At 54.3% G+C, this 10,242-nt stretch overlaps 1 non-coding gene across 1 annotated transcript; it reads left to right on the top strand.

Moving 5' to 3' along the window:
* Positions 1-992: 992 nt before the first annotated feature.
* LOC140692290 (U6 spliceosomal RNA) lies at positions 993-1,101 on the top strand. The gene has a single exon (XR_012067860.1). It is a non-coding gene; the product is annotated as a U6 spliceosomal RNA (small nuclear RNA).
* Positions 1,102-10,242: the final 9,141 nt, after the last annotated feature.

Raw genomic sequence — 10,242 nt, 5'->3', positions numbered from 1 at the left:
CTTCCAGTTTTATTGAGACAGAGTTGACATACAGCAGTGTATACTTTGGGGGGCGGGCGGGGAGAGGAATTCGATTTTATGCATTTATTTTTGACCGGAGGTACTGGGGATTTAACCCAAGACCTTGTGCTTGCTTGCTAAGCACACACTCTACCACTGACCTATACCCTCCCCCTTGGCCACTTGTGAAGTCCCTTTCATTCAGCATAATCCATCGGGCACATTTTGGGGCAGCCTACTCTGGACCCCAACATTTCCCTATTCTGTAACTTCCCTGGAAGTTTTACACATTAAAAGCTGGGCTGTTGACTGTGCGTGTGCGTGTGCGTGTGCGTCCGTGCGTGCGTGCGTGCGGTCTGGGGGCAGGAGGGAGGGAATGGTTTCCTAGGGGGCCTGCGTTTCATGGACCCAGTTTCTTAGTTCTGAGAACAGGTCTGTTCAAGGAAACTGTTGCCGTTGTAGTATCTCGTCTCAGGAGGCGGTGGTGTCGATGGGCTTCTGAAGCTAGGCCTAGGGAGCAAGCAGTCAGGTATCGCCTAAGAGGCACTTGTGTGGACAACCAAAGTACAGCACAAAGGTGAATCGTCGGAGCAGATGAGAAACCAGATTCAGGGCCGGGAGTAGGGGGTCAGTCTGGTAGGAGATTTCCACACATCGGGGTCATCGAAACGGCTCGAGCAGTTTGAAATGCCTCTGATGATGTCCTGGGGTGTTCGGCTCAACTCTCTGAGCGGCTCCCCCGAAAACAGGCCCGAGGATGGTTTCCACAGGAGCTGTTGTGGCCATTTCTCTGACGTTTACCTCCCGTTGTCCAGCTTCAGTCTGCAAGGCTTCAGGAGACGGAGCGTTTTCGTACTCAATGATGCCAAGGCAAAAGGGTGAGAGAAAATGGGAAACATTCGTGGAGAGGGTCCTAGGCAGATAGTGGAGGCAACTAGAAGACCTTCAGTCTCCGGGCTGGCTTTCAGGTTGAGACAAAAACCCTAAGGAAAGCACTTGCTGCCACAGGACATAGACTAACATGGGAACCATCCAGAGAAGATCAGCACGGCCCCTGAACGTGGACGACACACGCCCATGCGTGAAGCGTTCCATAGTTTTAGTGAAGTCAGTCACCCAGGGAAAGACAGATATCCTATGCCATCACTTCTAGGTGGGATCTGAAAGTAAGTCAAGACACCCATCCATACATAAATAACTCCATTTTAAAAAGACTCCAAGGAACCTATTTACAAAACAGAAACAGACTGGACTCGCAGACATGGAAAAGAAACCGATGGTTAACACAGGGGACAGGGTAGGGTGGAGGAACGGGGTAAGGCGGAGGGATAAATCAGGAGTTTGGGATTAGCAGATATAAACCACCCTATACAAACTAGGTACACAAGTAGGTCCTACTGTCTAGCACAGGGAACTATGTTCAATAGCTTGTAATAACCTATCCTGAAAAAGTATACGTGTGTGTGTGTGTGTGTGTGTGTGTGTGTGTGTGTGTGTGTGTGTGTGAATAAGTGAATCACTATGCCGTACGTCATAAATGAACACAACATTGTAAGTCAACTATACTTCCATTGACAGAGAGTTCCTACAATAAGCAGGCAGACAGACCGACAGACCGTCAGACAGACAGACAGGCAGGCAGACAGACAGACACACACACACACACACACACACACACTGTCTGTCTGTCTGTCTGTCTGTCTGTCTCTCTCTCTCTCTCTCTCTCTCTCTCTCTTTCTCTGTCTGTCTGTCTATCTGTCTGTCTCTCTTCTAAGGGTGGAGAAGAGTTTGCTGAGCTATTTCGGGGGCCCTCTCATCCTAGTTCCTATCTCCAAGTTGGTTCAAAGTCCAAAAGGCCGTCAAGCACTTAGTCAGATAGGTCCCTCGAAGAATACCTCCCACATCACGATGACAGACTTCTTAGGCCAGCCGAGAAGGTCCTTCAGTTCTGTGCCCATCTTGGCTCTAAGTTGATGTCAGTCCTCCAGGATCCAAGAAAGCCACGTTGGAAAACAAGTGGTGATTTTGATGGGACAGAAGATCAGTCATTTGGGGGGCGAAGGGTGGGGTAGGGAGAGATACCAGCCTGTCTGTCTGTCTGTTTTCATCCAGTGTGGGAGCCTTCCCAAAGAGATAACTCGAGAAGAGAGAAACGGGGAGTTGACAAAGAACACGTGCGGTGGCGTGCCCTCCCCCCACCCCAGGAGAAGGCCAAGCCAGAAGTCCCTCCGGATGGCGGGCTCTGGACTCCGGCTTCCAGGGGAAGCGATATTTTTTCCTCCCCATTTCAGGCCCGGAAGAAGAGGGAGAGGCAGAGTGTCCTTCTCGGGCATCCGTTGTTTCTGAAGCACGCTTGTTGCCGAAAGATCGGCCCCCGTCCCCGATGAGCCCAAGAATCCAGAGACAAGGTCTTGGAGCTTAGAAGAAAAGAGGTCATTTTATCGCTCTGCCGGGCAAAGGGGATTCACAGCAGGCTAGCGTCTTCAAAACTGTGTACCCACCTTGGGGATGGAGTGGGTGGGGTGGTTCTAGAGCCATAGCTCAAACAATCAAGCATCGATCACCATCCACAGAATCGTTTTCTCATCAGAAGACTCAGCATGGTGTCACGATGCCTCCCAGGTGACCCATTCTATAGAGGCTGGCGGTTAGATCTCATTATCTCATAAGCACTCAAGGTGTGGCCTTCTTGGTCACTCAGGCTATTTTGTCAGGTCAGTAGTCCCGTGACCGACCTTCTCCTCGGAGAAGGACTCAGAGACCCAGCACGATGATGACTTGCAATGACTGAAATACAGTAGAAACAGTAAGATCGATAGCTTCCAGTTTCAACAACGGGCCTGGAACCGTGAGCAGCAACCGGTCAGTCAGAAGAGTCGACCGTTTTAAGGGCGAGCATAAGAAACCGAATGACACCCCCCCCCAAGCAAATGAATGAATGAATGAATGACCTAATGATCCTCCCCTCCTCTCCCCCCCCCCCCCGCCCAAAAACGAAGCAATCCGTTAGCCTAATTCCGGCCATTTTATTCATCCTCCTTCACCCTGAAGCCCCAGTCAGCCACGTGCCACAGTGGTCTGTTTTCCGGTTTCCTCCACCACCCCAACCCCCACCAACGACCACCCCGCCAACATCCCCCCATGCCCAACCACCGCCCCAAGCGCGGGACTGGACGGGGGTGCTGGGGGCTGAGGGGGCGGCGATGGCGGCTTGAGGTGAGGGTGGGGAGTGTTCCGCCCAGATCGTATAGGAAGCTCAAACACAGCTGCAGTACGAGACGAGATGGTAGATTTCTGTGAGTCCTCCCTCCTCTTAAAATCCTTCCTAAGGAGGAGACAGACAGAAAGAGAAACATCACCCTCACTCCCAACGCCTCCTGTGCCCTCGTTGCACCCCAAAACAACAACAAGAAAGAAAAACAAAAACAAACACAACCACAAATAACTCGCTATCCCTGGGGAAGAAGGTTTCGATGGCATGGGGATATCATTCTAAACTTCATTCCCTCTTCATCACATTTCATGGAAACCGATTGCAATCTATGAGGCCCTGTGAAGGTAGGGGTTGGGGGGTAGGGAGGAGGGAGGGAAGGGAAGGGAGAGAGAGAGAGAGAGAGAGAGAGAGAGAGAGAGAGAGAGAGCGCAGAGGAGAGGAGGGATAAAAGGGGAGAGGACAGGAAAGGAGAGGAGGGAAAAGAGGGGAGGGAAGGGGAAGCGAGAGGAGGCGAGGGGAGAGGAGAGGAGTGGAGGAGAGGGGAGAAGAGAGGAGCGGAGGGGTGAGGGGGGAAGGGAGGGGAGAACAGGGAAGAGGAGAGGAGGGGAGAGGAGAGGAAAGAGAGACAAGGGAGACAGACAGAAAGGCACACACACACACACACACACACACACACACACACACAGAATAGCGAAATGGAGAGAGAGACAGAGAGAGACAGACAGACAGACACGGATCTAGGTCCGGGAGACTACACATGGGTATTCTTCTGAGTGATTTTATGTGTTTTCTCAATCGCCACCTATGGAGATAAAAGTCGCTCCCATAAGATGAAGGGAGTCCTTCTGCCACCGCCCCCCGGCCCCGCCCTCCAGCACCGCTTGTGTTTGTCAGGGATTCCAAGCCAAAGCACGTGGAGGAGTGGGAGAGCTTCCTGGCGGCCCAAGGGGGAGGAAAGTCCGGCAGCATGAGAGAGGTAGTTGGCACGGGGAAGCTGGAGGCAGGCTGACGAGAAGATGGGTGAGGGGGCAGGGAGGAGGGTTTCCCAAGTTGGAGAGCCAAGACGAGGGAGGGGAGCCGTCGGTGGTCGCGTTCTGACCCCGACCCCGACCCAGACTGGAGCGGATCCCTGAAAGGAGGCGGTTCGGGCTCTCCTGCCGAGAACGCCCCTCTCTTCCTCTTTGTGCAGAAACACCTTCCGCGGACCGAGAAAGTCTATCCCGAGACCCTCGTCGGAAGAGTCCTTTCCAGACCCATCACGATCCTCCTGGGCCAAGGGGTCCAGGGGATGGGGCGGGGCCTCCATTCGATCCGTCTTCCGTCCGTCCATCCATCCGCAAGATCTTGAATATCCATGTAGGATTCCGGATGGTAGCAGTTTTCCAGGATCCTCCAGATCCTTGTAAGACCTCTCCTGGCAGATTCGACCCCTAGGTCGTACCGCGCAGCACAGGGCACTAGATTCAGTCCCTCGGGACGAGGGTTCCTGAAAAAGACCAGGAAAAAGAAGAACACAATCACTATGGTGTGCACCAGCCAGAAACCAGCACAACCTCGTCACTCTAACAGACTTGCCAAAGGCGGGGTGGGGAGAGAAAGTCATAGGATGGCTACCATCCCTCCCACCCCCACCCCACACGCCAAGCCCCCCAGCCCATCGTCATCCCTGCTCCCCCTCCTCCTCCCCCTCCCCTCCATCGACGCCCGCCTCCCGCTTGTACCCCACTCCTCCGAACCCAGCACCACCCACCTCGGCCTGGACGTGCTCGGCTCGGCTCGGCTCGGCTCGGCCCGGCCCGGCCCGGCCCGGCCCGGCCGTCCGGCCGACTTCTTCGCAGTGTCTAAAATAGCGCCCGGCCGACAGGCAGGTGGCACACGGCACCCGGCAGGGGAGCGAGCGGGACGGTTCGGGATCTCTGGGCGGCGGGGACACGCGGCCGGACAACCAGGAGCACGGACGGCCTGGCGTGCGTTTCTCCGCTCGGGGGGCCTCGACCAGGGACTGTGGTACGGGGAACGGGGACACACACACACACACACACACACACACACACACACACACACACACACACACCCACCCCTTCACCCCCACCCCCACCCCCACCTCCACCTCTGACAGCTTTCATTTGTTTTCGGCCGACCGTCCCTCGATGAGGTACAAGTGCCGGGGCTGGGGCTGGGGCTGGGGCTGGGGGGGTGGAGTTCCTCCCTCCACAACGACCCCACACGGGCTCTGTTCCAGTCACCCGAGTCCTCTTCCAAGTGAGACCACAGGCCTCCATCACCCGGCGTGAGCACTCGGGGGAAAAAGTCACCATCCTCATCGCTCCGCTCCACCTCTACACGTGAAGAACAGTTCCCAGCCCACGCCACTCAACCCCACCCCACGCCCCGATGCCACCCACCGCAGTGGAGAGAAACGAGACGAATCCACAGACGTCCATCCATCCGATGAAGAAACGGACGGCCCCATTCCAAGGAAGCATAGATATCTAGTCAGGAGATTCATCGAGTACTATGGAGGCGGTGGGAAAGGGGGGGGGGGTGTTGCGGTGGGGAGGGCCTAGAGATCCAGCAGTACAGCCCGTGCTTAGCATGCAAAAAATAAAGGCCCAGGGTTCAATCCCCAGCACCTACTCTTCAAAAATAACCCGCGGAGAAGCAAGACGGCGGAGTAGAAGGACACTGGTAGCTCACCCTCTCCCACAAATACACCAAAACTCACATCGACGGACCCACTTGGCCAATCAGAGCACCTGCGGAACTCCGACAGAACACCGCCCTCTTCGAAAGACAAAGACGCCCAAAATCTGGTAGGAGAAAAGGAGAAAAGAAAGAGTAAAAAGCAAAACAGTGCGGGAGGGACCGGTCCCGCGGGGAGGGAGCGGCAGAGGAGGAATAGGGCTCGTTCGCCAAAACTGCCCCTCTCCAACGGAGAGGCCGACGGGACGGAGGGGGCGCCCCCGAGCCTCAGATCTACCCAGAGCACCCCTTGACCGACCGACCCAAGTGAAACGGGCACAGAGGGTCCCCGCGACACCCAGCCCGAGTCGCAGGCCGGCAGCCAGGGGCCGGGACAGGCCGCACGAGCCGGGCGGAGGACCGGGGCGGCGGCCGGGAGGGGATACAGAGCAGAACAACCCGCCCCCCCCATACATGACGGGAAAAGAAAGGCAAAGCAACACGGCCGGTGTGCCCTGGGGGGAGGGGCGCCGTAGCCTCCGTCTCCTCAGATCCGCGGCGCCATCACCGGCGCTTCTCGCGAGAAGAGAGGCGGGACGCAGCCACAGCCGCCATAGCCTCTGGCGTGCAGCATGCGGGCGGGGGCGGGGCCGAGACTCGAATCCGCACCCGGGGGCTCCGCAGCCTTCTAGGCAGGACTGAGATTCGTTTACAGCCCGAGGCAGATAGGATATTTCTGCCCCGGTACCTCAGAGAACTCGCGCCACCATGACTAAGAAGGAGCCGAGTTTTGGGACGCAGCTAGGGGCGGGGCGGTTCCACGGTCTTCCCCGAGCCAACCTACGGAGAGGAGCGCCGCCGACCCGAGTCGGAGCACACAGCCGCACGGAGCAGCGGAACGACCGGGGCCGGGAGAGGGCGGGCGGCCAGCCAGCCACCCTCCTTCCCGGGAGGAACGCAGCATCCGACCGCGGTGCCGGGAACACGTCCCCCCCCCCCCCTTTTTTTTTTTCCTTTTCCTTTCTCTTTTTTAATCTCTCTTCTATCGGTTTTACCTTCTGTTACCTTTTTAACCTTGACTTTTGAACAGTCGTCTACGTTGACGGTTTTAATCCCTTTTAAATGTTTCCTTGAAAATCTTTTTATTATTATTATTTTTAAACATCCACCCCCTTTCCTTTTTCTCTTCTCTTGGTTTAGATCTCCTGTTATTGATTATTTACAGGTTTCAGATATCGTTTCTCGATCTTTTTTCTCCTTTTTATTAAGGTTATTAAAAGACGTCTCAACTCGATCGCTCTTCTGCTTCCACTTACTCTTCTATTATTGATTACACAGTGTCTTCAAACCTTTTCTTTCTCCCTCCTTTTCAAATCCTGTGTTTTATCTCTTGTTAAAGTCTGTTTTATTTCCGATTACCTTTTAAAAATTTACTTTTGAAACAATTGTGTTTTATTTTCTGATCTTTTCTATTTTTTAAAGGCTTTTAGAAGACGTCTCACCTCGATCGCTCTTCTGCTTCCACTTGCTCTTCTATTATTGCTTGTACACTCTTTTCAAACCTTTTTTTCCTCCATTCTTTTAAAATCCGGCTCCCCCACCCCCCTCCCCCTCCCACCGTCTCTGTCTCTGTCTCTCTCTCTCCCCCTATCCCCCTCTCCGTCTCCCTCTATCTCCCTCTCCCTCTCCCTCCCTCCCTCCCTCTCTCTCTCTCTCTCTCTCTCTCTCTCTCTCTCTCTCTCTCTCTCTCTCTCTCTCTCTCCCCCTCTCCCTCTCCCTCTCCCTCTCCCCCCCTTTTAAAGTTTTATTCCTGTATAGGCTTTAGATAAATACCTAAACTCCTTAAGGACCACAATAGATAACTGATACTCCTTAAGCCACAGTGCCAGAGAGATAGGAGCAGCATGAGGAAGCAGAGGAACCACTCCCAATGAAAAGAGCCAGAGAAATTCCCTGAAAGCACGATCCACAAAATAGACACGGATGGCCTGCTAGATCAAGATTTCAAAAAAGGAGAGATCCAAGTACCGAAGGAACTCCAAGTGATAGTGTTTAGATGTATACTGTACGTCAAAAACGAAATCGAAGCTCTAAAGAAGAGTCAAGGAGAACTGGTCAGCTCACTGGCTGACATGAGAAGTGGTCTAAAGGCTGTCCAAAGGAGGCTAGATCACACCGAGGAGCGAATAAGTGGCCCAGAAGACAGGACAACAGAAAGAACCCAATCAGAACAGCTGAGAGAAAAACAAATAAAGAACAACGAAAACAATCTCAGGGACCTACGGGACCATCGAAAGCGTGCCCATCTACGCACAATAGGGGTTCCAGAAGGGGAAGGGAGAAGCAAGGGGGTCGAAAAGGTATTTGAAGAAAGCATGACTGAAAATTTCCCAGCTCTAAAGAAGGAATCCGATATCCAAGTCCAGGAGGCTCAGAGGGTGCCAAACAGGGAGAACTCAAACAGACCCACACCGAGACCTATCCTAATCCAGATGGTCAGAGTCAAGGAGAAAGCAATGATCCTAAATGCCTTTAGGCAAGAGAAAAACAAAGAGTGAGTTCCAAGGGAACCCCCATAAGGCTCTCAGCGGATTTCTCTCCACAAACACGTCAGGCCAGAAGGGATTGGCAAGATCTATTGAAATTCCTGAATGAAACACAAAACAAAACAAAACAAAACAATGCAGCCTAGGATACTCTATCCAGCAAAGCTATCCTTTAGAATAGAAGGAGAGGTAAAGAACTTCACAGACAAGCAAAAGCTAAAAGAGTTTTGCAACACTCAACCCATGCGAAAAGAAACATCCACAGGTCTACTCTAAATAGAGAAGAAGCAGGACGGTACAAACATGAGACACTCATCCCCGGAAAGGTGATCACTCCCGTTCATTCCAAACAGAATAAACACAAAATTGTAAAAGAAGACATCTAAACCATCAGGAGTGACAGAGGGAAGCAAGAAAATATAGAGACTTTTATTTTTCCCCCTTCTCCTTCCTTTCTTTCTCTTTGAAACGTTTTGTTCTCGGTAGGATGGGCTTGAGATTCTATTACTATCTGTTTCGTACAAACAGTTATAGTCCTAGGTGAACAGATTTCCAAAAGAAAAACGAACGAACGAACGAACGAACGAACGAACTAACAAAACAGAAACAGACCGACAGATTACAAACTTGAGGTTGTCAGGGGTAAGGGCGGTGGGACGGGACTGGGATCTCCACATGTAGAATAGATAAACACGATGGTACCGTGGAACACGGGGAAGAAAAGTTTAAAAAAAAAAAATCAAATAAGCCAAATGACGCCTACCCGCCCGAAGAAAGAAAAGTCCATAGACACGGACGTGCATGCGTACAGACACCGCATACAGAGAGAGAGAGAGAGAGAGAGAGAGAGAGAGAGAGAGAGAGAGAGAGAGACAGACAGACAGACAGACAGACAGACAGACAGACAGACAAAGACAGACAAAGACACACATACTTAAGCCAAGCATGCAAACTAAAAATCCCTACATGACGTGAAGCAACCCAGATCATCCAATAACCAAGGACGCCCGGTCAACTAGAGATCCTTGGGGCCACAGGAGGCCAGGTAAGCCGCATAGGCACACAGAGTACAATCCCTCGGGCCACGGGCAGCTGAGAGGGCCGCGACAGCTGGTCGAACGCGTTGTGGGGGGGGGATCCACTGGGAGATCCACTCGGGCCGCCATCAGACAGAGGGCCGCGACGGCTGGTCGACCTCGTGGGCGGGGGGGGGGGTCCACTGGGTCCGCGGCGGCTGGTCGACCTCGTGGGGGGGGGATCCACTCGGAGATCCGCTCGGGCCGCGACGAGACAGAGGGCCGCGGCGGCTGGTCGACCTCGTGGGGGGAGGGGATCCACTCGGAGATCCCCTCGGGCCGCGACGAGACAGACAGAGGGTCGCGACGGCTGGTCGACCTCGTGGGGGGGGATCCACTCAGAGATCCACTCGGGACGCGATGAGAGAGAGACACAGAGAGAGAGCCGCGACGGCTGGTCGACCTCGCGGGGGGGATCCACTCGGGGATCCCGTAAGGACACAGGGAGCGAGAGGGCGAGAGGGCGAGAGGGCGAGAGGGCGAGAGGGCGAGAGGGCCGCGACGGCTGGTCGACCTCGTGGGGGGGGGGATCCACTCGGAGATCCGCTCGGGCCGCGACGAGACAGAGGGCCGCGGCGGCTGGTCGACCTCGTGGGGGGAGGGGATCCACTCGGAGATCCCCTCGGGCCTCGGCGAGACAGACAGAGGGCCGCGGCGGCTGGTCGACCTCGTGGGGGGAGGGGATCCACTCGGAGATCCCCTCGGGCCGCGGCGAGACAGACAG

This window comes from Vicugna pacos, unplaced genomic scaffold, assembly GCF_048564905.1.
Source record: "Vicugna pacos unplaced genomic scaffold, VicPac4 SAC-SAT, whole genome shotgun sequence".
Classification (NCBI taxonomy): domain Eukaryota; kingdom Metazoa; phylum Chordata; class Mammalia; order Artiodactyla; family Camelidae; genus Vicugna; species Vicugna pacos.
This window is presented reverse-complemented; position numbering and strand designations above follow the sequence as displayed.